Below are 25,011 nucleotides of genomic sequence, written 5' to 3'. Positions count from 1 at the left end.
TCTAATGGTTAGTAGGCTGGACTCTGAATTTAGTAATCTGACATGTTATAGCTATATTTTGTTTTCCTTTGGGTGTATTGTCATTTTATGCACATAGATTTCCTAGCAGTGGCTGTGATGAATAGTTCAATTTGATAGCAGCTTCCTTTTGAGAATTTGAAAAAAAAAGAATTAAATAGTCTCTCTGGATGACTCTGCTTTGATTTCTATGTGCACATCCCTTTTGCGTTTCAGAGGGATTGACCAACATACACAACAGTGCTTGGAAGACCTCTTCCTCCCTCATGGCATGTAAAGCTAACCTCTCTCCTACCGTGTGTTTTTTTACTTTTTAACTTCCCCTTCCGAGTCATGATCATGTAACTGAATTTACATTTTTAGATTTTAACTGCAGTAGTTGCTTGTTTTTCATTTTTATTTTTTGTGTACGCATACATCCCTTTTTGTGGGGAGGGGGGAGTGATGTCTGTTTACTTATATTAGCTAATATAGGTCATTTTATGTCCGCTTACAATATGTGTCAGGATTTTTTATGTCGTTTCCAATCAATGTCTAATATCAAGTGGTTTGCAGCAGTCATACAAAGGCACGTAACACCCCCAAAACACCTACATAAGTTAGAAATACTCTGGAAGAGTACTCAGTTTATGAAAAGGCGGTGAATCCCAAATAGAACTGTAAATGTAAGCTAGCAAGCAGACTGTGCACCCCTGTTTGGAACTATGACCTGTGTGTTGCCCTCTATTAACAGAACAATGTAACTGCAGCCCATGTCACATAAAATAGAAAGTAGAGATTATGCAAATTAACTCCCAGAAGAGCCTGGTGTCACCCCAAAAGGTGTCATGCTTTTCACACCAAGAAACATCCACACATAGATCCCTGCGAACCTCAAAAACGTACAGGAAACCCTGTCCAGCGCTTTGCTCCCAGAGGAGATAAGGTTGAAAAACCACCCTATGTTAAAAGTGTCCATAATCCATGCCAGCTGCCCTGTCTATAGAACCTGGCCGTTCGTGGCCGATCGGGGCCTAGGGGCATGAGTGGAAGGGTTTAACCTGCCTGGGTTCTTGGGCATGGTTTCATTATGCCTCAGTTTACAATGGCACTCTGCCACTTTGTCAGGCTTTAAAGAAGCCTGACTCCTGCAGAGCAAAAGATCTGATTATTTCCTTACATGTTTTGTACGTAAGAATGCGGATGGTGCTCTGAGCCTCCTATGGTGGTTATTAAGCATGGTATACATACCATAGCATGTAACTGTGCCTACAAATGGAACATTTTGTTCATTTATTAGGGAGTTGTGAAAATGGCAAAATCAAATTGCCATTACTGACACAGACCAGCTGCCGCTGTCCGGACATTTCGTCGAAAGACATTTCGTCGAAAGACATTTGGTCGACGTAATTTGGTCGAAAGCCAAATGGTCGATTTTTTAATTTATTTATATATATATTTTTTAGGTTGTAGTTTAGGGAAAAAAAGGGGTTTTTAGAAAAAAAGGGGGTTGGGGGGACCCCCCCAAACCCCCCCCCCCAAAAAAATTTGAAAATAAAAAACAAAGCAATTCGACCATTTGGTTTTCGACCAAATGGTTTCGACCAATTGTCCTGTCGACAAATTTTTTTCGACGAAATGTCTGGCAACCCAGCTGCCGACTGTTGCTATTGACAGGAGTTCCAGGTGTATAAAATGAGGAGATCACCAGTTCAATTACCTGTGAACGCATTTTGAAGCTCATTCACAACCAGTTCATGCCCGTTCTCTCCATTTTGGCTTTCTGGCTGGCCGAGGGGCCCTTCAGTAATGTTCTTTGCTAACCATTACACCATGGGCCCCTTGCTGGTGCAACCTGACAGAGTTGTAACAGAAATGAGAATCGAGATCTCATGCATCATTTTAACAAACTCATATTCCTAGCCCACGGATATTATGCAAATGTGGAACTGTTTAGTTGGTTGTTGCGCAATAGCAAACTCTTTGCTTTACAGCTCATTTGGATAGGATTCTTCCTCTGGAGGCATAAGATAAAAGAATATTGCATACATTCTCTAAAAGGCTCTTTTTTTGCTGCAATGACGTTCATCATGTCACTAAGTATGTAGGTTCTATGGTGTAATGGTTAGCACTCTGGACTCTGAATCCAGCGATCCGAGTTCAAATCTCGGTGGGACCTTGGGAATTACTGTGTTTGTTTTCCTCCCAGTGTCTTGTTTTAATAGCAATGACGCTGCTGTGTCGCCCACTTTCATAGCATTATTCCCTGGGTGCATTTGAAAAAAGAAAGATTTTCCATGGATGACGCTCTTTAGCCACAATGAAACCCACCACTTTCTGTGGTGTGAAAGACCCATGGTGTAATGGTAGCACCCTGGAGGTTGAATCCAATAATTTGCATTCAAATCTCTGTAAGAGTTTACCATCAGTCGAACCTTTCCCTTATCGTTTATTGTGGATGTCTTCTTTGAAGAAAGGTATGATCCAACTAAAGTAAGTACATTCACAAATGGGCCCTTGGTCGGTACAAACAGTATTTATACACCTCAGGCCTTTTGTGAATTAAGAAAAGTGTGTTCTTCGTTCTATTTTTCATCTCAAACTGATACCTTCATTTTACAAACATGTAAAGACTGTTAAGACGCTTGATTAATATCATTGATTCTGAATGTGGTCGCTTTTCATAGGATTAACCCTTTAACAATTTTGAAAGAGAATGGCGATACAATAGAGCTGCTTTTCCCAAAATGGTATTATTAATGTTGTTGCTGCATCTTCAAGTAAAAAGAGAATCCATTGGGTCACAGATTGAGCATGTTTCTTAACATTGAGTTAAGTTTGAAAATTTCAAATCTTTTATGTATGTTTCCGATGCAGATCTGCCCATCGACTCAGAATGACCTCACTGTTCATACATTTAAAAAAAATGCATAAAGGTTAAGGTGCTAGGCACAAAAGTGGATTTTTATGAAAAGTTATGCCAGAGAGTGAGAGCGAAAATGAATACCCTACACCATTAACCTTATGAATATTACTATCTTTGGCCTATAATTTAAGACAACAAGGAGACAAAGTGTGTTAGAGCAAGAGAGAGGTTCCACCGAGACTTGAACTCGGATCGCTGGATTCAAAGTCCAAAGTGCTAACCATTACACCATGGAACCCTTGTTGAGCAGAGCTTCATAAGGGCAATGAGAATATAGGGCACAGTCAAGATTTTTACTGACCTATAGTAACCGTTTACTGATATTATATCGAAGCAGCACTGTTGCTGTTGGATGCTGTGCAATCGCAAAGTATTGGCTTCATGTCTCATTTGGATCAAATTCTTCCTCTGGAGTCTAATGATATAGGAATATTACATATTTTCTCTGATGTGCTCTGTTTTTCCAGAATGAAGTGCATCATGCTACTGAATATGTGGGTTCCATGGTGTAATGGTTAGCACTCTGGACTCTGAATCCAGCGATCCGAGTTCAAGTCTCGGTGGGACCTTGGGGCTGCTTCTCTTTTAGAGTTGCCTTTCATTTGCAGATAGATATAACAGCAATAGCTTTGCTTTACAGCCCACTTTGATGGCAGTCTTCTTTGACCAAAGAATATTAATAGTTTCTGGGGATGACTCTCTTTTGCCACAAAGAAACTGCCCACTCTCATATCTCCAAAGCTCCAAGGTATAATGGCTATTAAACTGGCTTTTGATCTCAGCGATTTGCATTGAAAGCCCAGGAGGCCCCTAAAATCAGTTGAATTGTTTCCTGATAATTTAGAGTTTATTTCTTCTTTCGAGAAAGGTGTGATCCAAATAAAGTAAGTACATTTAAACAAGGGCACTTGATCAGTAAATGCACTACTTTCTAGAACTCATAACTCTTGTAAGTTATAAAAAGTTTGCTCTCCATACAGTTTGTCAACTCAAAGAATTACATTTTTTACACATTTAATAAGACCATCAAATTGCTTGAAACATAGGAATGATTGTGAAAGTGAATATGATTCACCAAAATAATTGTATAACATTTTTTAATGTTAATAAAATAGGGCTTTTTCCAATCTTTTCACATCAATGTTGTTTCTGCATGTTCCAGTGAGCAGAGAATCTACTGCACATAGTGTGTACATTTTTCTTTTCATAGAGTTAAGGTTGGACATTATTCATCTGTGGAAAATGTTTCTGAGAGATATCTGGGTGCCCACTCTGATTGACCTTAGGGATTGTACATTAACGATATGTAGTTGCATCACTGTATTGGTATCAGGCACCAAAGTGCATTTAAATGTAATGTCGTGCAGAGAGAGTCGACTGAACTTCTGAATATTAACTCTGTTGAATTGTAATTTGAGAAATTAGAAAATGGAGTGTAAGAGCAAGATAACGGTCCCACCGAGACTTGAACTCGGATCGTTGGATTCAAAGTCCAAAGTGCTAACCATTACACCATGGAACCCTTGCAAGATGCACCTGAGAGCGTTGAATCAGAAATGGCAATATAGAGCACATTTACAATTTTTACAGATTCATAGTCCCAATTGACTGATATCATACAAACACAGCGATGTTGTCGATTGACGTTGTGCTATAGCAATCTCTGTGCTTTATAGAGCATGTAGATCAAATTCTTCCTCTTGAGGCATATGATTAAGCAATATTAAATATTGTTTCTGACTGCCTCTGTTTTGGCATAATGAAGTTCAGCATTTGCGGAAGTATTTAGGTTCCATGGTCTAATGGTTAGTAGGCTGGACTCTGAATTTAGTAATCTGACATGTTATAGCTATATTTTGTTTTCCTTTGGGTGTATTGTCATTTTATGCACATATATTTCCTAGCAGTGGCTGTGATGAATAGTTCAATTTGATAGCAGCTTCCTTTTGAGAATTTGAAAAAAAAAGAATTAAATAGTCTCTCTGGATGACTCTGCTTTGATTTCTATGTGCACATCCCTTTTGCGTTTCAGAGGGATTGACCAACATACACAACAGTGCTTGGAAGACCTCTTCCTCCCTCATGGCATGTAAAGCTAACCTCTCTCCTACCGTGTGTTTTTTTACTTTTTAACTTCCCCTTCCGCGTCATGATCATGTAACTGAATTTACATTTTTAGATTTTAACTGCAGTAGTTGCTTGTTTTTCATTTTTATTTTTTGTGTACGCATACATCCCTTTTTGTGGGGAGGGGGGAGTGATGTCTGTTTACTTATATTAGCTAATATAGGTCATTTTATGTCCGCTTACAATATGTGTCAGGATTTTTTATGTCGTTTCCAATCAATGTCTAATATCAAGTGGTTTGCAGCAGTCATACAAAGGCACGTAACACCCCCAAAACACCTACATAAGTTAGAAATACTCCGGAAGAGTACTCAGTTTATGAAAAGGCGGTGAATCCCAAATAGAACTGTAAATGTAAGCTAGCAAGCAGACTGTGCACCCCTGTTTGGAACTATGACCTGTGTGTTGCCCTCTATTAACAGAACAATGTAACTGCAGCCCATGTCACATAAAATAGAAAGTAGAGATTATGCAAATTAACTCCCAGAAGAGCCTGGTGTCACCCCAAAAGGTGTCATGCTTTTCACACCAAGAAACATCCACACATAGATCCCTGCGAACCTCAAAAACGTACAGGAAACCCTGTCCAGCGCTTTGCTCCCAGAGGAGATAAGGTTGAAAAACCACCCTATGTTAAAAGTGTCCATAATCCATGCCAGCTGCCCTGTCTATAGAACCTGGCCGTTCGTGGCCATTCGGGGCCTAGGGGCATGAGTGGAAGGGTTTAACCTGCCTGGGTTCTTGGGCATGGTTTCATTATGCCTCAGTTTACAATGGCACTCTGCCACTTTGTCAGGCTTTAAAGAAGCCTGACTCCTGCAGAGCAAAAGATCTGATTATTTCCTTACATGTTTTGTACGTAAGAATGCGGATGGTGCTCTGAGCCTCCTATGGTGGTTATTAAGCATGGTATACATACCATAGCATGTAACTGTGCCTACAAATGGAACATTTTGTTCATTTATTAGGGAGTTGTGAAAATGGCAAAATCAAATTGCCATTACTGACACAGACCAGCTGCCGCTGTCCGGACATTTCGTCGAAAGACATTTCGTCGAAAGACATTTGGTCGACGTAATTTGGTCGAAAGCCAAATGGTCGATTTTTTAATTTATTTATATATATATTTTTTAGGTTGTAGTTTAGGGAAAAAAAGGGGTTTTTAGAAAAAAAGGGGGTTGGGGGGACCCCCCCAAACCCCCCCCCCAAAAAAAATTTGAAAATAAAAAACAAAGCAATTCGACCATTTGGTTTTCGACCAAATGGTTTCGACCAATTGTCCTGTCGACAAATTTTTTTCGACGAAATGTCTGGCAACCCAGCTGCCGACTGTTGCTATTGACAGGAGTTCCAGGTGTATAAACTGAGGAGATCACCAGTTCAATTACCTGTGAACGCATTTTGAAGCTCATTCACAACCAGTTCATGCCCGTTCTCTCCATTTTGGCTTTCTGGCTGGCCGAGGGGCCCTTCAGTAATGTTCTTTGCTAACCATTACACCATGGGCCCCTTGCTGGTGCAACCTGACAGAGTTGTAACAGAAATGAGAATCGAGATCTCATGCATCATTTTAACAAACTCATATTCCTAGCCCACGGATATTATGCAAATGTGGAACTGTTTAGTTGGTTGTTGCGCAATAGCAAACTCTTTGCTTTACAGCTCATTTGGATAGGATTCTTCCTCTGGAGGCATAAGATAAAAGAATATTGCATACATTCTCTAAAAGGCTCTTTTTTTGCTGCAATGACGTTCATCATGTCACTAAGTATGTAGGTTCCATGGTGTAATGGTTAGCACTCTGGACTCTGAATCCAGCGATCCCGGTTCAAATCTCGGTGGGACCTTGGGAATTACTGTGTTTGTTTTCCTCTCAGTGTCTTGTTTTAATAGCAATGACGCTGCTGTGTCGCCCACTTTCATAGCATTATTCCCTGGGTGCATTTGAAAAAAGAAAGATTTTCCATGGATGACGCTCTTTAGCCACAATGAAACCCACCACTTTCTGTGGTGTGAAAGACCCATGGTGTAATGGTAGCACCCTGGAGGTTGAATCCAATAATTTGCATTCAAATCTCTGTAAGAGTTTACCATCAGTCGAACCTTTCCCTTATCGTTTATTGTGGATGTCTTCTTTGAAGAAAGGTATGATCCAACTAAAGTAAGTACATTCACGAATGGGCCCTTGGTCGGTACAAACAGTATTTATACACCTCAGGCCTTTTGTGAATTAAGAAAAGTGTGTTCTTCGTTCTATTTTTCATCTCAAACTGATACCTTCATTTTACAAACATGTAAAGACTGTTAAGACGCTTGATTAATATCATTGATTCTGAATGTGGTCGCTTTTCATAGGATTAACCCTTTAACAATTTTGAAAGAGAATGGCGATACAATAGAGCTGCTTTTCCCAAAATGGTATTATTAATGTTGTTGCTGCATCTTCAAGTAAAAAGAGAATCCATTGGGTCACAGATTGAGCATGTTTCTTAACATTGAGTTAAGTTTGAAAATTTCAAATCTTTTATGTATGTTTCGGATGCAGATCTGCCCATCGTCTCAGAATGACCTCACTGTTCATACATTTAAAAAAAATGCATAAAGGTTAAGGTGCTAGGCACAAAAGTGGATTTTTATGAAAAGTTATGCCAGAGAGTGAGAGCGAAAATGAATACCCTACACCATTAACCTTATGAATATTACTATCTTTGGCCTATAATTTAAGACAACAAGGAGACAAAGTGTGTTAGAGCAAGAGAGAGGTTCCACCGAGACTTGAACTCGGATCGCTGGATTCAAAGTCCAAAGTGCTAACCATTACACCATGGAACCCTTGTTGAGCAGAGCTTCATAAGGGCAATGAGAATATAGGGCACAGTCAAGATTTTTACTGACCTATAGTAACCGTTTACTGATATTATATCGAAGCAGCACTGTTGCTGTTGGATGCTGTGCAATCGCAAAGTATTGGCTTCATGTCTCATTTGGATCAAATTCTTCCTCTGGAGTCTAATGATATAGGAATATTACATATTTTCTCTGATGTGCTCTGTTTTTCCAGAATGAAGTGCATCATGCTACTGAATATGTGGGTTCCATGGTGTAATGGTTAGCACTCTGGACTCTGAATCCAGCGATCCGAGTTCAAGTCTCGGTGGGACCTTGGGGCTGCTTCTCTTTTAGAGTTGCCTTTCATTTGCAGATAGATATAACAGCAATAGCTTTGCTTTACAGCCCACTTTGATGGCAGTCTTCTTTGACCAAAGAATATTAATAGTTTCTGGGGATGACTCTCTTTTGCCACAAAGAAACTGCCCACTCTCATATCTCCAAAGCTCCAAGGTATAATGGCTATTAAACTGGCTTTTGATCTCAGCGATTTGCATTGAAAGCCCAGGAGGCCCCTAAAATCAGTTGAATTGTTTCCTGATAATTTAGAGTTTATTTCTTCTTTCGAGAAAGGTGTGATCCAAATAAAGTAAGTACATTTAAACAAGGGCACTTGATCAGTAAATGCACTACTTTCTAGAACTCATAACTCTTGTAAGTTATAAAAAGTTTGCTCTCCATACAGTTTGTCAACTCAAAGAATTACATTTTTTACACATTTAATAAGACCATCAAATTGCTTGAAACATAGGAATGATTGTGAAAGTGAATATGATTCACCAAAATAATTGTATAACATTTTTTAATGTTAATAAAATAGGGCTTTTTCCAATCTTTTCACATCAATGTTGTTTCTGCATGTTCCAGTGAGCAGAGAATCTACTGCACATAGTGTGTACATTTTTCTTTTCATAGAGTTAAGGTTGGACATTATTCATCTGTGGAAAATGTTTCTGAGAGATATCTGGGTGCCCACTCTGATTGACCTTAGGGATTGTACATTAACGATATGTAGTTGCATCACTGTATTGGTATCAGGCACCAAAGTGCATTTAAATGTAATGTCGTGCAGAGAGAGTCGACTGAACTTCTGAATATTAACTCTGTTGAATTGTAATTTGAGAAATTAGAAAATGGAGTGTAAGAGCAAGATAACGGTCCCACCGAGACTTGAACTCGGATCGTTGGATTCAAAGTCCAAAGTGCTAACCATTACACCATGGAACCCTTGCAAGATGCACCTGAGAGCGTTGAATCAGAAATGGCAATATAGAGCACATTTACAATTTTTACAGATTCATAGTCCCAATTGACTGATATCATACAAACACAGCGATGTTGTCGATTGACGTTGTGCTATAGCAATCTCTGTGCTTTATAGAGCATGTAGATCAAATTCTTCCTCTTGAGGCATATGATTAAGCAATATTAAATATTGTTTCTGACTGCCTCTGTTTTGGCATAATGAAGTTCAGCATTTGCGGAAGTATTTAGGTTCCATGGTCTAATGGTTAGTAGGCTGGACTCTGAATTTAGTAATCTGACATGTTATAGCTATATTTTGTTTTCCTTTGGGTGTATTGTCATTTTATGCACATAGATGTCCTAGCAGTGGCTGTGATGAATAGTTCAATTTGATAGCAGCTTCCTTTTGAGAATTTGAAAAAAAAAGAATTAAATAGTCTCTCTGGATGACTCTGCTTTGATTTCTATGTGCACATCCCTTTTGCGTTTCAGAGGGATTGACCAACATACACAACAGTGCTTGGAAGACCTCTTCCTCCCTCATGGCATGTAAAGCTAACCTCTCTCCTACCGTGTGTTTTTTTACTTTTTAACTTCCCCTTCCGAGTCATGATCATGTAACTGAATTTACATTTTTAGATTTTAACTGCAGTAGTTGCTTGTTTTTCATTTTTATTTTTTGTGTACGCATACATCCCTTTTTGTGGGGAGGGGGGAGTGATGTCTGTTTACTTATATTAGCTAATATAGGTCATTTTATGTCCGCTTACAATATGTGTCAGGATTTTTTATGTCGTTTCCAATCAATGTCTAATATCAAGTGGTTTGCAGCAGTCATACAAAGGCACGTAACACCCCCAAAACACCTACATAAGTTAGAAATACTCCGGAAGAGTACTCAGTTTATGAAAAGGCGGTGAATCCCAAATAGAACTGTAAATGTAAGCTAGCAAGCAGACTGTGCACCCCTGTTTGGAACTATGACCTGTGTGTTGCCCTCTATTAACAGAACAATGTAACTGCAGCCCATGTCACATAAAATAGAAAGTAGAGATTATGCAAATTAACTCCCAGAAGAGCCTGGTGTCACCCCAAAAGGTGTCATGCTTTTCACACCAAGAAACATCCACACATAGATCCCTGCGAACCTCAAAAACGTACAGGAAACCCTGTCCAGCGCTTTGCTCCCAGAGGAGATAAGGTTGAAAAACCACCCTATGTTAAAAGTGTCCATAATCCATGCCAGCTGCCCTGTCTATAGAACCTGGCCGTTCGTGGCCATTCGGGGCATGAGTGGAAGGGTTTAACCTGCCTGGGTTCTTGGGCATGGTTTCATCATGCCTCAGTTTACAATGGCACTCTGCCACTTTGTCAGGCTTTAAAGAAGCCTGACTCCTGCAGAGCAAAAGATCTGATTATTTCCTTACATGTTTTGTACGTAAGAATGCGGATGGTGCTCTGAGCCTCCTATGGTGGTTATTAAGCATGGTATACATACCATAGCATGTAACTGTGCCTACAAATGGAACATTTTGTTCATTTATTAGGGAGTTGTGAAAATGGCAAAATCAAATTGCCATTACTGACACAGACCACCTGCCGCTGTCCGGACATTTCGTCGAAAGACATTTGGTCGACGTAATTTGGTCGAAAGCCAAATGGTCGATTTTTTAATTTATTTATATATATATTTTTTAGGTTGTAGTTTAGGGAAAAAAAGGGGTTTTTAGAAAAAAGGGGGTTGGGGGGACCCCCCCAAACCCCCCCCCCCCAAAAAAATTTGAAAATAAAAAACAAAGCAATTCGACCATTTGGTTTTCGACCAAATGGTTTCGACCAATTGTCCTGTCGACAAATTTTTTTCGACGAAATGTCTGGCAACCCAGCTGCCGACTGTTGCTATTGACAGGAGTTCCAGGTGTATAAACTGAGGAGATCACCAGTTCAATTACCTGTGAACGCATTTTGAAGCTCATTCACAACCAGTTCATGCCCGTTCTCTCCATTTTGGCTTTCTGGCTGGCCGAGGGGCCCTTCAGTAATGTTCTTTGCTAACCATTACACCATGGGCCCCTTGCTGGTGCAACCTGACAGAGTTGTAACAGAAATGAGAATCGAGATCTCATGCATCATTTTAACAAACTCATATTCCTAGCCCACGGATATTATGCAAATGGGGAACTGTTTAGTTGGTTGTTGCGCAATAGCAAACTCTTTGCTTTACAGCTCATTTGGATAGGATTCTTCCTCTGGAGGCATAAGATAAAAGAATATTGCATACATTCTCTAAAAGGCTCTTTTTTTGCTGCAATGACGTTCATCATGTCACTAAGTATGTAGGTTCCATGGTGTAATGGTTAGCACTCTGGACTCTGAATCCAGCGATCCGAGTTCAAATCTCGGTGGGACCTTGGGAATTACTGTGTTTGTTTTCCTCCCAGTGTCTTGTTTTAATAGCAATGACGCTGCTGTGTCGCCCACTTTCATAGCATTATTCCCTGGGTGCATTTGAAAAAAGAAAGATTTTCCATGGATGACGCTCTTTAGCCACAATGAAACCCACCACTTTCTGTGGTGTGAAAGACCCATGGTGTAATGGTAGCACCCTGGAGGTTGAATCCAATAATTTGCATTCAAATCTCTGTAAGAGTTTACCATCAGTCGAACCTTTCCCTTATCGTTTATTGTGGATGTCTTCTTTGAAGAAAGGTATGATCCAACTAAAGTAAGTACATTCACGAATGGGCCCTTGGTCGGTACAAACAGTATTTATACACCTCAGGCCTTTTGTGAATTAAGAAAAGTGTGTTCTTCGTTCTATTTTTCATCTCAAACTGATACCTTCATTTTACAAACATGTAAAGACTGTTAAGACGCTTGATTAATATCATTGATTCTGAATGTGGTCGCTTTTCATAGGATTAACCCTTTAACAATTTTGAAAGAGAATGGCGATACAATAGAGCTGCTTTTCCCAAAATGGTATTATTAATGTTGTTGCTGCATCTTCAAGTAAAAAGAGAATCCATTGGGTCACAGATTGAGCATGTTTCTTAACATTGAGTTAAGTTTGAAAATTTCAAATCTTTTATGTATGTTTCCGATGCAGATCTGCCCATCGTCTCAGAATGACCTCACTGTTCATACATTTAAAAAAAATGCATAAAGGTTAAGGTGCTAGACACAAAAGTGGATTTTTATGAAAAGTTATGCCAGAGAGTGAGAGCGAAAATGAATACCCTACACCATTAACCTTATGAATATTACTATCTTTGGCCTATAATTTAAGACAACAAGGAGACAAAGTGTGTTAGAGCAAGAGAGAGGTTCCACCGAGACTTGAACTCGGATCGCTGGATTCAAAGTCCAAAGTGCTAACCATTACACCATGGAACCCTTGTTGAGCAGAGCTTCATAAGGGCAATGAGAATATAGGGCACAGTCAAGATTTTTACTGACCTATAGTAACCGTTTACTGATATTATATCGAAGCAGCACTGTTGCTGTTGGATGCTGTGCAATCGCAAAGTATTGGCTTCATGTCTCATTTGGATCAAATTCTTCCTCTGGAGTCTAATGATATAGGAATATTACATATTTTCTCTGATGTGCTCTGTTTTTCCAGAATGAAGTGCATCATGCTACTGAATATGTGGGTTCCATGGTGTAATGGTTAGCACTCTGGACTCTGAATCCAGCGATCCGAGTTCAAGTCTCGGTGGGACCTTGGGGCTGCTTCTCTTTTAGAGTTGCCTTTCATTTGCAGATAGATATAACAGCAATAGCTTTGCTTTACAGCCCACTTTGATGGCAGTCTTCTTTGACCAAAGAATATTAATAGTTTCTGGGGATGACTCTCTTTTGCCACAAAGAAACTGCCCACTCTCATATCTCCAAAGCTCCAAGGTATAATGGCTATTAAACTGGCTTTTGATCTCAGCGATTTGCATTGAAAGCCCAGGAGGCCCCTAAAATCAGTTGAATTGTTTCCTGATAATTTAGAGTTTATTTCTTCTTTCGAGAAAGGTGTGATCCAAATAAAGTAAGTACATTTAAACAAGGGCACTTGATCAGTAAATGCACTACTTTCTAGAACTCATAACTCTTGTAAGTTATAAAAAGTTTGCTCTCCATACAGTTTGTCAACTCAAAGAATTACATTTTTTACACATTTAATAAGACCATCAAATTGCTTGAAACATAGGAATGATTGTGAAAGTGAATATGATTCACCAAAATAATTGTATAACATTTTTTAATGTTAATAAAATAGGGCTTTTTCCAATCTTTTCACATCAATGTTGTTTCTGCATGTTCCAGTGAGCAGAGAATCTACTGCACATAGTGTGTACATTTTTCTTTTCATAGAGTTAAGGTTGGACATTATTCATCTGTGGAAAATGTTTCTGAGAGATATCTGGGTGCCCACTCTGATTGACCTTAGGGATTGTACATTAACGATATGTAGTTGCATCACTGTATTGGTATCAGGCACCAAAGTGCATTTAAATGTAATGTCGTGCAGAGAGAGTCGACTGAACTTCTGAATATTAACTCTGTTGAATTGTAATTTGAGAAATTAGAAAATGGAGTGTAAGAGCAAGATAACGGTCCCACCGAGACTTGAACTCGGATCGTTGGATTCAAAGTCCAAAGTGCTAACCATTACACCATGGAACCCTTGCAAGATGCACCTGAGAGCGTTGAATCAGAAATGGCAATATAGAGCACATTTACAATTTTTACAGATTCATAGTCCCAATTGACTGATATCATACAAACACAGCGATGTTGTCGATTGACGTTGTGCTATAGCAATCTCTGTGCTTTATAGAGCATGTAGATCAAATTCTTCCTCTTGAGGCATATGATTAAGCAATATTAAATATTGTTTCTGACTGCCTCTGTTTTGGCATAATGAAGTTCAGCATTTGCGGAAGTATTTAGGTTCCATGGTCTAATGGTTAGTAGGCTGGACTCTGAATTTAGTAATCTGACATGTTATAGCTATATTTTGTTTTCCTTTGGGTGTATTGTCATTTTATGCACATAGATTTCCTAGCAGTGGCTGTGATGAATAGTTCAATTTGATAGCAGCTTCCTTTTGAGAATTTGAAAAAAAAAGAATTAAATAGTCTCTCTGGATGACTCTGCTTTGATTTCTATGTGCACATCCCTTTTGCGTTTCAGAGGGATTGACCAACATACACAACAGTGCTTGGAAGACCTCTTCCTCCCTCATGGCATGTAAAGCTAACCTCTCTCCTACCGTGTGTTTTTTTACTTTTTAACTTCCCCTTCCGAGTCATGATCATGTAACTGAATTTACATTTTTAGATTTTAACTGCAGTAGTTGCTTGTTTTTCATTTTTATTTTTTGTGTACGCATACATCCCTTTTTGTGGGGAGGGGGGAGTGATGTCTGTTTACTTATATTAGCTAATATAGGTCATTTTATGTCCGCTTACAATATGTGTCAGGATTTTTTATGTCGTTTCCAATCAATGTCTAATATCAAGTGGTTTGCAGCAGTCATACAAAGGCACGTAACACCCCCAAAACACCTACATAAGTTAGAAATACTCCGGAAGAGTACTCAGTTTATGAAAAGGCGGTGAATCCCAAATAGAACTGTAAATGTAAGCTAGCAAGCAGACTGTGCACCCCTGTTTGGAACTATGACCTGTGTGTTGCCCTCTATTAACAGAACAATGTAACTGCAGCCCATGTCACATAAAATAGAAAGTAGAGATTATGCAAATTAACTCCCAGAAGAGCCTGGTGTCACCCCAAAAGGTGTCATGCTTTTCACACCAAGAAACATCCACACATAGATCCCTGCGAACCTCAAAAACGTACAGGAAACCCTGTCCAGCGCTTTGCTCCCAGAGGAGATAAGGTTGAAAAACCACCCTATGTTAAAAGTGTCCATAATCCATGCCAGCTGCCCTGTCTATAGAACCTGGCCGTTCGTGGCCATTCGGGGCATGAGTGGAAGGGTTTAACCTGCCTGGGTTCTTGGGCATGGTTTCATCATGCCTCAGTTTACAATGGCACTCTGCCACTTTGTCAGGCTTTAAAGAAGCCTGACTCCTGCAGAGCAAAAGATCTGATTATTTCCTTACATGTTTTGTACGTAAGAATGCGGATGGTGCTCTGAGCCTCCTATGGTGGTTATTAAGCATGGTATACATACCATAGCATGTAACTGTGCCTACAAATGGAACATTTTGTTCATTTATTAGGGAGTTGTGAAAATGGCAAAATCAAATTGCCATTACTGACACAGACCACCTGCCGCTGTCCGGACATTTCGTCGAAAGACATTTCGTCGAAAGACATTTGGTCGACGTAATTTGGTCGAAAGCCAAATGGTCGATTTTTTAATTTATTTATATATATATTTTTTAGGTTGTAGTTTAGGGAAAAAAAGGGGTTTTTAGAAAAAAAGGGGGTTGGGGGGACCCCCCCAAACCCCCCCCCCAAAAAAAAATTTGAAAATAAAAAACAAAGCAATTCGACCATTTGGTTTTCGACCAAATGGTTTCGACCAATTGTCCTGTCGACAAATTTTTTTCGACGAAATGTCTGGCAACCCAGCTGCCGACTGTTGCTATTGACAGGAGTTCCAGGTGTATAAACTGAGGAGATCACCAGTTCAATTACCTGTGAACGCATTTTGAAGCTCATTCACAACCAGTTCATGCCCGTTCTCTCCATTTTGGCTTTCTGGCTGGCCGAGGGGCCCTTCAGTAATGTTCTTTGCTAACCATTACACCATGGGCCCCTTGCTGGTGCAACCTGACAGAGTTGTAACAGAAATGAGAATCGAGATCTCATGCATCATTTTAACAAACTCATATTCCTAGCCCACGGATATTATGCAAATGGGGAACTGTTTAGTTGGTTGTTGCGCAATAGCAAACTCTTTGCTTTACAGCTCATTTGGATAGGATTCTTCCTCTGGAGGCATAAGATAAAAGAATATTGCATACATTCTCTAAAAGGCTCTTTTTTTGCTGCAATGACGTTCATCATGTCACTAAGTATGTAGGTTCCATGGTGTAATGGTTAGCACTCTGGACTCTGAATCCAGCGATCCGAGTTCAAATCTCGGTGGGACCTTGGGAATTACTGTGTTTGTTTTCCTCCCAGTGTCTTGTTTTAATAGCAATGACGCTGCTGTGTCGCCCACTTTCATAGCATTATTCCCTGGGTGCATTTGAAAAAAGAAAGATTTTCCATGGATGACGCTCTTTAGCCACAATGAAACCCACCACTTTCTGTGGTGTGAAAGACCCATGGTGTAATGGTAGCACCCTGGAGGTTGAATCCAATAATTTGCATTCAAATCTCTGTAAGAGTTTACCATCAGTCGAACCTTTCCCTTATCGTTTATTGTGGATGTCTTCTTTGAAGAAAGGTATGATCCAACTAAAGTAAGTACATTCACGAATGGGCCCTTGGTCGGTACAAACAGTATTTATACACCTCAGGCCTTTTGTGAATTAAGAAAAGTGTGTTCTTCGTTCTATTTTTCATCTCAAACTGATACCTTCATTTTACAAACATGTAAAGACTGTTAAGACGCTTGATTAATATCATTGATTCTGAATGTGGTCGCTTTTCATAGGATTAACCCTTTAACAATTTTGAAAGAGAATGGCGATACAATAGAGCTGCTTTTCCCAAAATGGTATTATTAATGTTGTTGCTGCATCTTCAAGTAAAAAGAGAATCCATTGGGTCACAGATTGAGCATGTTTCTTAACATTGAGTTAAGTTTGAAAATTTCAAATCTTTTATGTATGTTTCCGATGCAGATCTGCCCATCGTCTCAGAATGAGCTCACTGTTCATACATTTAAAAAAAATGCATAAAGGTTAAGGTGCTAGGCACAAAAGTGGATTTTTATGAAAAGTTATGCCAGAGAGTGAGAGCGAAAATGAATACCCTACACCATTAACCTTATGAATATTACTATCTTTGGCCTATAATTTAAGACAACAAGGAGACAAAGTGTGTTAGAGCAAGAGAGAGGTTCCACCGAGACTTGAACTCGGATCGCTGGATTCAAAGTCCAAAGTGCTAACCATTACACCATGGAACCCTTGTTGAGCAGAGCTTCATAAGGGCAATGAGAATATAGGGCACAGTCAAGATTTTTACTGACCTATAGTAACCGTTTACTGATATTATATCGAAGCAGCACTGTTGCTGTTGGATGCTGTGCAATCGCAAAGTATTGGCTTCATGTCTCATTTGGATCAAATTCTTCCTCTGGAGTCTAATGATATAGGAATATTACATATTTTCTCTGATGTGCTCTGTTTTTCCAGAATGAAGTGCATCATGCTACTGAATATGTGGGTTCCATGGTGTAATGGTTAGCACTCTGGACTCTGAATCCAGCGATCCGAGTTCAAGTCTCGGTGGGACCTTGGGGCTGCTTCTCTTTTAGAGTTGCCTTTCATTTGCAGATAGATATAACAGCAATAGCTTTGCTTTACAGCCCACTTTGATGGCAGTCTTCTTTGACCAAAGAATATTAATAGTTTCTGGGGATGACTCTCTTTTGCCACAAAGAAACTGCCCACTCTCATATCTCCAAAGCTCCAAGGTATAATGGCTATTAAACTGGCTTTTGATCTCAGCGATTTGCATTGAAAGCCCAGGAGGCCCCTAAAATCAGTTGAATTGTTTCCTGATAATTTAGAGTTTATTTCTTCTTTCGAGAAAGGTGTGATCCAAATAAAGTAAGTACATTTAAACAAGGGCACTTGATCAGTAAATGCACTACTTTCTAGAACTCATAACTCTTGTAAGTTATAAAAAGTTTGCTCTCCATACAGTTTGTCAACTCAAAGAATTACATTTTTTACACATTTAATAAGACCATCAAATTGCTTGAAACATAGGAATGATTGTGAAAGTGAATATGATTCACCAAAATAATTGTATAACATTTTTTAATGTTAATAAAATAGGGCTTTTTCCAATCTTTTCACATCAATGTTGTTTCTGCATGTTCCAGTGAGCAGAGAATCTACTGCACATAGTGTGTACATTTTTCTTTTCATAGAGTTAAGGTTGGACATTATTCATCTGTGGAAAATGTTTCTGAGAGATATCTGGGTGCCCACTCTGATTGACCTTAGGGATTGTACATTAACGATATGTAGTTGCATCACTGTATTGGTATCAGGCACCAAAGTGCATTTAAATGTAATGTCGTGCAGAGAGAGTCGACTGAACTTCTGAATATTAACTCTGTTGAATTGTAATTTGAGAAATTAGAAAATGGAGTGTAAGAGCAAGATAACGGTCCCACCGAGACTTGAACTCGGACCGTTGGATTCAAAGTCCAAAGTGCTAACCATTACACCATTGAACCCTTGCAAGATGCACCTGAGAGCGTTGAATCAGAAATGGCAATATAGAGCACATTTACAATTTTTACAGATTCATAGTCCCAATTGACTGATATCATACAAACACAGCGATGTTGTCGATTGACATTGTGCTATAGCAATCTCTGTGCTTTATAGAGCATGTAGATCAAATTCTTCCTCTTGAGGCATATGATTAAGCAATATTAAATATTGTTTCTGACTGCCTCTGTTTTGGCATAATGAAGTTCAGCATTTGCGGAAGTATTTAGGTTCCATGGTCTAATGGTTAGTAGGCTGGACTCTGAATTTAGTAATCTGACATGTTATAGCTATATTTTGTTTTCCTTTGGGTGTATTGTCATTTTATGCACATAGATTTCCTAGCAGTGGCTGTGATGAATAGTTCAATTTGATAGCAGCTTCCTTTTGAGAATTTGAAAAAAAAAGAATTAAATAGTCTCTCTGGATGACTCTGCTTTGATTTCTATGTGCACATCCCTTTTGCGTTTCAGAGGGATTGACCACCATACACAACAGTGCTTGGAAGACCTCTTCCTCCCTCATGGCATGTAAAGCTAACCTCTCTCCTACCGTGTGTTTTTTTACTTTTTAACTTCCCCTTCCGAGTAATGATCATGTAACTGAATTTACATTTTTAGATTTTAACTGCAGTAGTTGCTTGTTTTTCATTTTTATTTTTTGTGTACGCATACATCCCTTTTTGTGGGGAGGGGGGAGTGATGTCTGTTTACTTATATTAGCTAATATAGGTCATTTTATGTCCGCTTACAATATGTGTCAGGATTTTTTATGTCGTTTCCAATCAATGTCTAATATCAAGTGGTTTGCAGCAGTCATACAAAGGCACGTAACACCCCCAAAACACCTACATAAATTAGAAATACTCCGGAAGAGTACTCAGTTTATGAAAAGGCGGTGAATCCCAAATAGAACTGTAAATGTAAGCTAGCAAGCAGACTGTGCACCCCTGTTTGGAACTATGACCTGTGTGTTGCCCTCTATTAACAGAACAATGTAACTGCAGCCCATGTCACATAAAATAGAAAGTAGAGATTATGCAAATTAACTCCCAGAAGAGCCTGGTGTCACCCCAAAAGGTGTCATGCTTTTCACACCAAGAAACATCCACACATAGATCCCTGCGAACCTCAAAAACGTACAGGAAACCCTGTCCAGCGCTTTGCTCCCAGAGGAGATAAGGTTGAAAAACCACCCTATGTTAAAAGTGTCCATAATCCATGCCAGCTGCCCTGTCTATAGAACCTGGCCGTTCGTGGCCATTCGGGGCATAGGGGCATGAGTGGAAGGGTTTAACCTGCCTGGGTTCTTGGGCATGGTTTCATCATGCCTCAGTTTACAATGGCACTCTGCCACTTTGTCAGGCTTTAAAGAAGCCTGACTCCTGCAGAGCAAAAGATCTGATTATTTCCTTACATGTTTTGTACGTAAGAATGCGGATGGTGCTCTGAGCCTCCTATGGTGGTTATTAAGCATGGTATACATACCATAGCATGTAACTGTGCCTACAAATGGAACATTTTGTTCATTTATTAGGGAGTTGTGAAAATGGCAAAATCAAATTGCCATTACTGACACAGACCAGCTGCCGCTGTCCGGACATTTCGTCGAAAGACATTTCGTCGACGTAATTTGGTCGAAAGCCAAATGGTCGATTTTTTAATTTATTTATATATATATTTTTTAGGTTGTAGTTTAGGGAAAAAAAGGGGTTTTTAGAAAAAAAGGGGGTTGGGGGGACCCCCCCAAACCCCCCCCCAAAAAAAATTTGAAAATAAAAAACAAAGCAATTCGACCATTTGGTTTTCGACCAAATGGTTTCGACCAATTGTCCTGTCGACAAATTTTTTTCGACGAAATGTCTGGCAACCCAGCTGCCGACTGTTGCTATTGACAGGAGTTCCAGGTGTATAAACTGAGGAGATCACCAGTTCAATTACCTGTGAACGCATTTTGAAGCTCATTCACAACCAGTTCATGCCCGTTCTCTCCATTTTGGCTTTCTGGCTGGCCGAGGGGCCCTTCAGTAATGTTCTTTGCTAACCATTACACCATGGGCCCCTTGCTGGTGCAACCTGACAGAGTTGTAACAGAAATGAGAATCGAGATCTCATGCATCATTTTAACAAACTCATATTCCTAGCCCACGGATATTATGCAAATGTGGAACTGTTTAGTTGGTTGTTGCGCAATAGCAAACTCTTTGCTTTACAGCTCATTTGGATAGGATTCTTCCTCTGGAGGCATAAGATAAAAGAATATTGCATACATTCTCTAAAAGGCTCTTTTTTTGCTGCAATGACGTTCATCATGTCACTAAGTATGTAGGTTCCATGGTGTAATGGTTAGCACTCTGAATCCAGCGATCCGAGTTCAAATCTCGGTGGGACCTTGGGAATTACTGTGTTTGTTTTCCTCCCAGTGTCTTGTTTTAATAGCAATGACGCTGCTGTGTCGCCCACTTTCATAGCATTATTCCCTGGGTGCATTTGAAAAAAGAAAGATTTTCCATGGATGACGCTCTTTAGCCACAATGAAACCCACCACTTTCTGTGGTGTGAAAGACCCATGGTGTAATGGTAGCACCCTGGAGGTTGAATCCAATAATTTGCATTCAAATCTCTGTAAGAGTTTACCATCAGTCGAACCTTTCCCTTATCGTTTATTGTGGATGTCTTCTTTGAAGAAAGGTATGATCCAACTAAAGTAAGTACATTCACGAATGGGCCCTTGGTCGGTACAAACAGTATTTATACACCTCAGGCCTTTTGTGAATTAAGAAAAGTGTGTTCTTCGTTCTATTTTTCATCTCAAACTGATACCTTCATTTTACAAACAGTAAAGACTGTTAAGACGCTTGATTAATATCATTGATTCTGAATGTGGTCGCTTTTCATAGGATTAACCCTTTAACAATTTTGAAAGAGAATGGCGATACAATAGAGCTGCTTTTCCCAAAATGGTATTATTAATGTTGTTGCTGCATCTTCAAGTAAAAAGAGAATCCATTGGGTCACAGATTGAGCATGTTTCTTAACATTGAGTTAAGTTTGAAAATTTCAAATCTTTTATGTATGTTTCCGATGCAGATCTGCCCATCGTCTCAGAATGACCTCACTGTTCATACATTTAAAAAAAATGCATAAAGGTTAAGGTGCTAGGCACAAAAGTGGATTTTTATGAAAAGTTATGCCAGAGAGTGAGAGCGAAAATGAATACCCTACACCATTAACATTATGAATATTACTATCTTTGGCCTATAATTTAAGACAACAAGGAGACAAAGTGTGTTAGAGCAAGAGAGAGGTTCCACCGAGACTTGAACTCGGATCGCTGGATTCAAAGTCCAAAGTGCTAACCATTACACCATGGAACCCTTGTTGAGCAGAGCTTCATAAGGGCAATGAGAATATAGGGCACAGTCAAGATTTTTACTGACCTATAGTAACCGTTTACTGATATTATATCGAAGCAGCACTGTTGCTGTTGGATGCTGTGCAATCGCAAAGTATTGGCTTCATGTCTCATTTGGATCAAATTCTTCCTCTGGAGTCTAATGATATAGGAATATTACATATTTTCTCTGATGTGCTCTGTTTTTCCAGAATGAAGTGCATCATGCTACTGAATATGTGGGTTCCATGGTGTAATGGTTAGCACTCTGGACTCTGAATCCAGCGATCCGAGTTCAAGTCTCGGTGGGACCTTGGGGCTGCTTCTCTTTTAGAGTTGCCTTTCATTTGCAGATAGATATAACAGCAATAGCTTTGCTTTACAGCCCACTTTGATGGCAGTCTTCTTTGACCAAAGAATATTAATAGTTTCTGGGGATGACTCTCTTTTGCCACAAAGAAACTGCCCACTCTCATATCTCCAAAGCTCCAAGGTATAATGGCTATTAAACTGGCTTTTGATCTCAGCGATTTGCATTGAAAGCCCAGGAGGCCCCTAAAATCAGTTGAATTGTTTCCTGATAATTTAGAGTTTATTTCTTCTTTCGAGAAAGGTGTGATCCAAATAAAGTAAGTACATTTAAACAAGGGCACTTGATCAGTAAATGCACTACTTTCTAGAACTCATAACTCTTGTAAGTTATAAAAAGTTTGCTCTCCATACAGTTTGTCAACTCAAAGAATTACATTTTTTACACATTTAATAAGACCATCAAATTGCTTGAAACATAGGAATGATTGTGAAAGTGAATATGATTCACCAAAATAATTGTATAACATTTTTTAATGTTAATAAAATAGGGCTTTTTCCAATCTTTTCACATAAATGTTGTTTCTGCATGTTCCAGTGAGCAGAGAATCTACTGCACATAGTGTGTACATTTTTCTTTTCATAGAGTTAAGGTTGGACATTATTCATCTGTGGAAAATGTTTCTGAGAGATATCTGGGTGCCCACTCTGATTGACCTTAGGGATTGTACATTAACGATATGTAGTTGCATCACTGTATTGGTATCAGGCACCAAAGTGCATTTAAATGTAATGTCGTGCAGAGAGAGTCGACTGAACTTCTGAATATTAACTCTGTTGAATTGTAATTTGAGAAATTAGAAAATGGAGTGTAAGAGCAAGATAACGGTCCCACCGAGACTTGAACTTGGATCGTTGGATTCAAAGTCCAAAGTGCTAACCATTACACCATGGAACCCTTGCAAGATGCACCTGAGAGCGTTGAATCAGAAATGGCAATATAGAGCACATTTACAATTTTTACAGATTCATAGTCCCAATTGACTGATATCATACAAACACAGCGATGTTGTCGATTGACGTTGTGCTATAGCAATCTCTGTGCTTTATAGAGCATGTAGATCAAATTCTTCCTCTTGAGGCATATGATTAAGCAATATTAAATATTGTTTCTGACTGCCTCTGTTTTGGCATAATGAAGTTCAGCATTTGCGGAAGTATTTAGGTTCCATGGTCTAATGGTTAGTAGGCTGGACTCTGAATTTAGCAATCTGACATGTTATAGCTATATTTTGTTTTCCTTTGGGTGTATTGTCATTTTATGCACATAGATTTCCTAGCAGTGGCTGTGATGAATAGTTCAATTTGATAGCAGCTTCCTTTTGAGAATTTGAAAAAAAAGAATTAAATAGTCTCTCTGGATGACTCTGCTTTGATTTCTATGTGCACATCCCTTTTGCGTTTCAGAGGGATTGACCAACATACACAACAGTGCTTGGAAGACCTCTTCCTCCCTCATGGCATGTAAAGCTAACCTCTCTCCTACCGTGTGTTTTTTTACTTTTTAACTTCCCCTTCCGAGTCATGATCATGTAACTGAATTTACATTTTTAGATTTTAACTGCAGTAGTTGCTTGTTTTTCATTTTTATTTTTTGTGTACGCATACATCCCTTTTTGTGGGGAGGGGGGAGTGATGTCTGTTTACTTATATTAGCTAATATAGGTCATTTTATGTCCGCTTACAATATGTGTCAGGATTTTTTATGTCGTTTCCAATCAATGTCTAATATCAAGTGGTTTGCAGCAGTCATACAAAGGCACGTAACACCCCCAAAACACCTACATAAGTTAGAAATACTCCGGAAGAGTACTCAGTTTATGAAAAGGCGGTGAATCCCAAATAGAACTGTAAATGTAAGCTAGCAAGCAGACTGTGCACCCCTGTTTGGAACTATGACCTGTGTGTTGCCCTCTATTAACAGAACAATGTAACTGCAGCCCATGTCACATAAAATAGAAAGTAGAGATTATGCAAATTAACTCCCAGAAGAGCCTGGTGTCACCCCAAAAGGTGTCATGCTTTTCACACCAAGAAACATCCACACATAGATCCCTGCGAACCTCAAAAACGTACAGGAAACCCTGTCCAGCGCTTTGCTCCCAGAGGAGATAAGGTTGAAAAACCACCCTATGTTAAAAGTGTCCATAATCCATGCCAGCTGCCCTGTCTATAGAACCTGGCCGTTCGTGGCCATTCGGGGCATGAGTGGAAGGGTTTAACCTGCCTGGGTTCTTGGGCATGGTTTCATCATGCCTCAGTTTACAATGGCACTCTGCCACTTTGTCAGGCTTTAAAGAAGCCTGACTCCTGCAGAGCAAAAGATCTGATTATTTCCTTACATGTTTTGTACGTAAGAATGCGGATGGTGCTCTGAGCCTCCTATGGTGGTTATTAAGCATGGTATACATACCATAGCATGTAACTGTGCCTACAAATGGAACATTTTGTTCATTTATTAGGGAGTTGTGAAAATGGCAAAATCAAATTGCCATTACTGACACAGACCAGCTGCCGCTGTCCGGACATTTCGTCGAAAGACATTTCGTCGAAAGACATTTGGTCGACGTAATTTGGTCGAAAGCCAAATGGTCGATTTTTTAATTTATTTATATATATATTTTTTAGGTTGTA

The 25,011-nt window shown here is 39.3% G+C and overlaps 19 non-coding genes across 19 annotated transcripts; 9 read left to right on the top strand and 10 right to left on the bottom strand.

The window, feature by feature from the left end:
- Positions 1-2,104: 2,104 nt before the first annotated feature.
- Positions 2,105-2,176, top strand: TRNAQ-CUG (transfer RNA glutamine (anticodon CUG)). The gene has a single exon. It is a non-coding gene; the product is annotated as a tRNA-Gln (tRNA).
- Positions 2,177-3,089: 913 nt separating this feature from the next.
- TRNAQ-UUG (transfer RNA glutamine (anticodon UUG)) lies at positions 3,090-3,161 on the bottom strand. The gene has a single exon. It is a non-coding gene; the product is annotated as a tRNA-Gln (tRNA).
- Positions 3,162-3,420: 259 nt separating this feature from the next.
- TRNAQ-CUG (transfer RNA glutamine (anticodon CUG)) lies at positions 3,421-3,492 on the top strand. Its single transcript has one exon. It is a non-coding gene; the product is annotated as a tRNA-Gln (tRNA).
- An 881-nt stretch (positions 3,493-4,373) lies between these two features.
- TRNAQ-UUG (transfer RNA glutamine (anticodon UUG)) lies at positions 4,374-4,445 on the bottom strand. Its single transcript has one exon. It is a non-coding gene; the product is annotated as a tRNA-Gln (tRNA).
- Positions 4,446-6,825: 2,380 nt separating this feature from the next.
- On the top strand, positions 6,826-6,897 carry TRNAQ-CUG (transfer RNA glutamine (anticodon CUG)). The gene has a single exon. It is a non-coding gene; the product is annotated as a tRNA-Gln (tRNA).
- A 913-nt stretch (positions 6,898-7,810) lies between these two features.
- TRNAQ-UUG (transfer RNA glutamine (anticodon UUG)) lies at positions 7,811-7,882 on the bottom strand. The gene has a single exon. It is a non-coding gene; the product is annotated as a tRNA-Gln (tRNA).
- Positions 7,883-8,141: 259 nt separating this feature from the next.
- On the top strand, positions 8,142-8,213 carry TRNAQ-CUG (transfer RNA glutamine (anticodon CUG)). The gene has a single exon. It is a non-coding gene; the product is annotated as a tRNA-Gln (tRNA).
- An 881-nt stretch (positions 8,214-9,094) lies between these two features.
- Positions 9,095-9,166, bottom strand: TRNAQ-UUG (transfer RNA glutamine (anticodon UUG)). The gene has a single exon. It is a non-coding gene; the product is annotated as a tRNA-Gln (tRNA).
- Positions 9,167-11,523: 2,357 nt separating this feature from the next.
- Positions 11,524-11,595, top strand: TRNAQ-CUG (transfer RNA glutamine (anticodon CUG)). The gene has a single exon. It is a non-coding gene; the product is annotated as a tRNA-Gln (tRNA).
- Positions 11,596-12,508: 913 nt separating this feature from the next.
- Positions 12,509-12,580, bottom strand: TRNAQ-UUG (transfer RNA glutamine (anticodon UUG)). The gene has a single exon. It is a non-coding gene; the product is annotated as a tRNA-Gln (tRNA).
- A 259-nt stretch (positions 12,581-12,839) lies between these two features.
- On the top strand, positions 12,840-12,911 carry TRNAQ-CUG (transfer RNA glutamine (anticodon CUG)). The gene has a single exon. It is a non-coding gene; the product is annotated as a tRNA-Gln (tRNA).
- Positions 12,912-13,792: 881 nt separating this feature from the next.
- Positions 13,793-13,864, bottom strand: TRNAQ-UUG (transfer RNA glutamine (anticodon UUG)). The gene has a single exon. It is a non-coding gene; the product is annotated as a tRNA-Gln (tRNA).
- A 2,373-nt stretch (positions 13,865-16,237) lies between these two features.
- TRNAQ-CUG (transfer RNA glutamine (anticodon CUG)) lies at positions 16,238-16,309 on the top strand. Its single transcript has one exon. It is a non-coding gene; the product is annotated as a tRNA-Gln (tRNA).
- Positions 16,310-17,222: 913 nt separating this feature from the next.
- TRNAQ-UUG (transfer RNA glutamine (anticodon UUG)) lies at positions 17,223-17,294 on the bottom strand. Its single transcript has one exon. It is a non-coding gene; the product is annotated as a tRNA-Gln (tRNA).
- A 259-nt stretch (positions 17,295-17,553) lies between these two features.
- On the top strand, positions 17,554-17,625 carry TRNAQ-CUG (transfer RNA glutamine (anticodon CUG)). Its single transcript has one exon. It is a non-coding gene; the product is annotated as a tRNA-Gln (tRNA).
- Positions 17,626-18,506: 881 nt separating this feature from the next.
- On the bottom strand, positions 18,507-18,578 carry TRNAQ-UUG (transfer RNA glutamine (anticodon UUG)). The gene has a single exon. It is a non-coding gene; the product is annotated as a tRNA-Gln (tRNA).
- Positions 18,579-21,919: 3,341 nt separating this feature from the next.
- TRNAQ-UUG (transfer RNA glutamine (anticodon UUG)) lies at positions 21,920-21,991 on the bottom strand. The gene has a single exon. It is a non-coding gene; the product is annotated as a tRNA-Gln (tRNA).
- A 259-nt stretch (positions 21,992-22,250) lies between these two features.
- On the top strand, positions 22,251-22,322 carry TRNAQ-CUG (transfer RNA glutamine (anticodon CUG)). Its single transcript has one exon. It is a non-coding gene; the product is annotated as a tRNA-Gln (tRNA).
- Positions 22,323-23,203: 881 nt separating this feature from the next.
- Positions 23,204-23,275, bottom strand: TRNAQ-UUG (transfer RNA glutamine (anticodon UUG)). The gene has a single exon. It is a non-coding gene; the product is annotated as a tRNA-Gln (tRNA).
- Positions 23,276-25,011: the final 1,736 nt, after the last annotated feature.

Source organism: Ambystoma mexicanum, chromosome 5p, assembly GCF_040938575.1.
Source record: "Ambystoma mexicanum isolate Mex_15411 chromosome 5p, UKY_AmexF1_1, whole genome shotgun sequence".
Taxonomy (NCBI): Eukaryota; Metazoa; Chordata; class Amphibia; order Caudata; family Ambystomatidae; genus Ambystoma; species Ambystoma mexicanum.
Note: the sequence above shows the minus strand (reverse complement) of the source record. Positions and strands in the feature narration are given on the sequence as shown.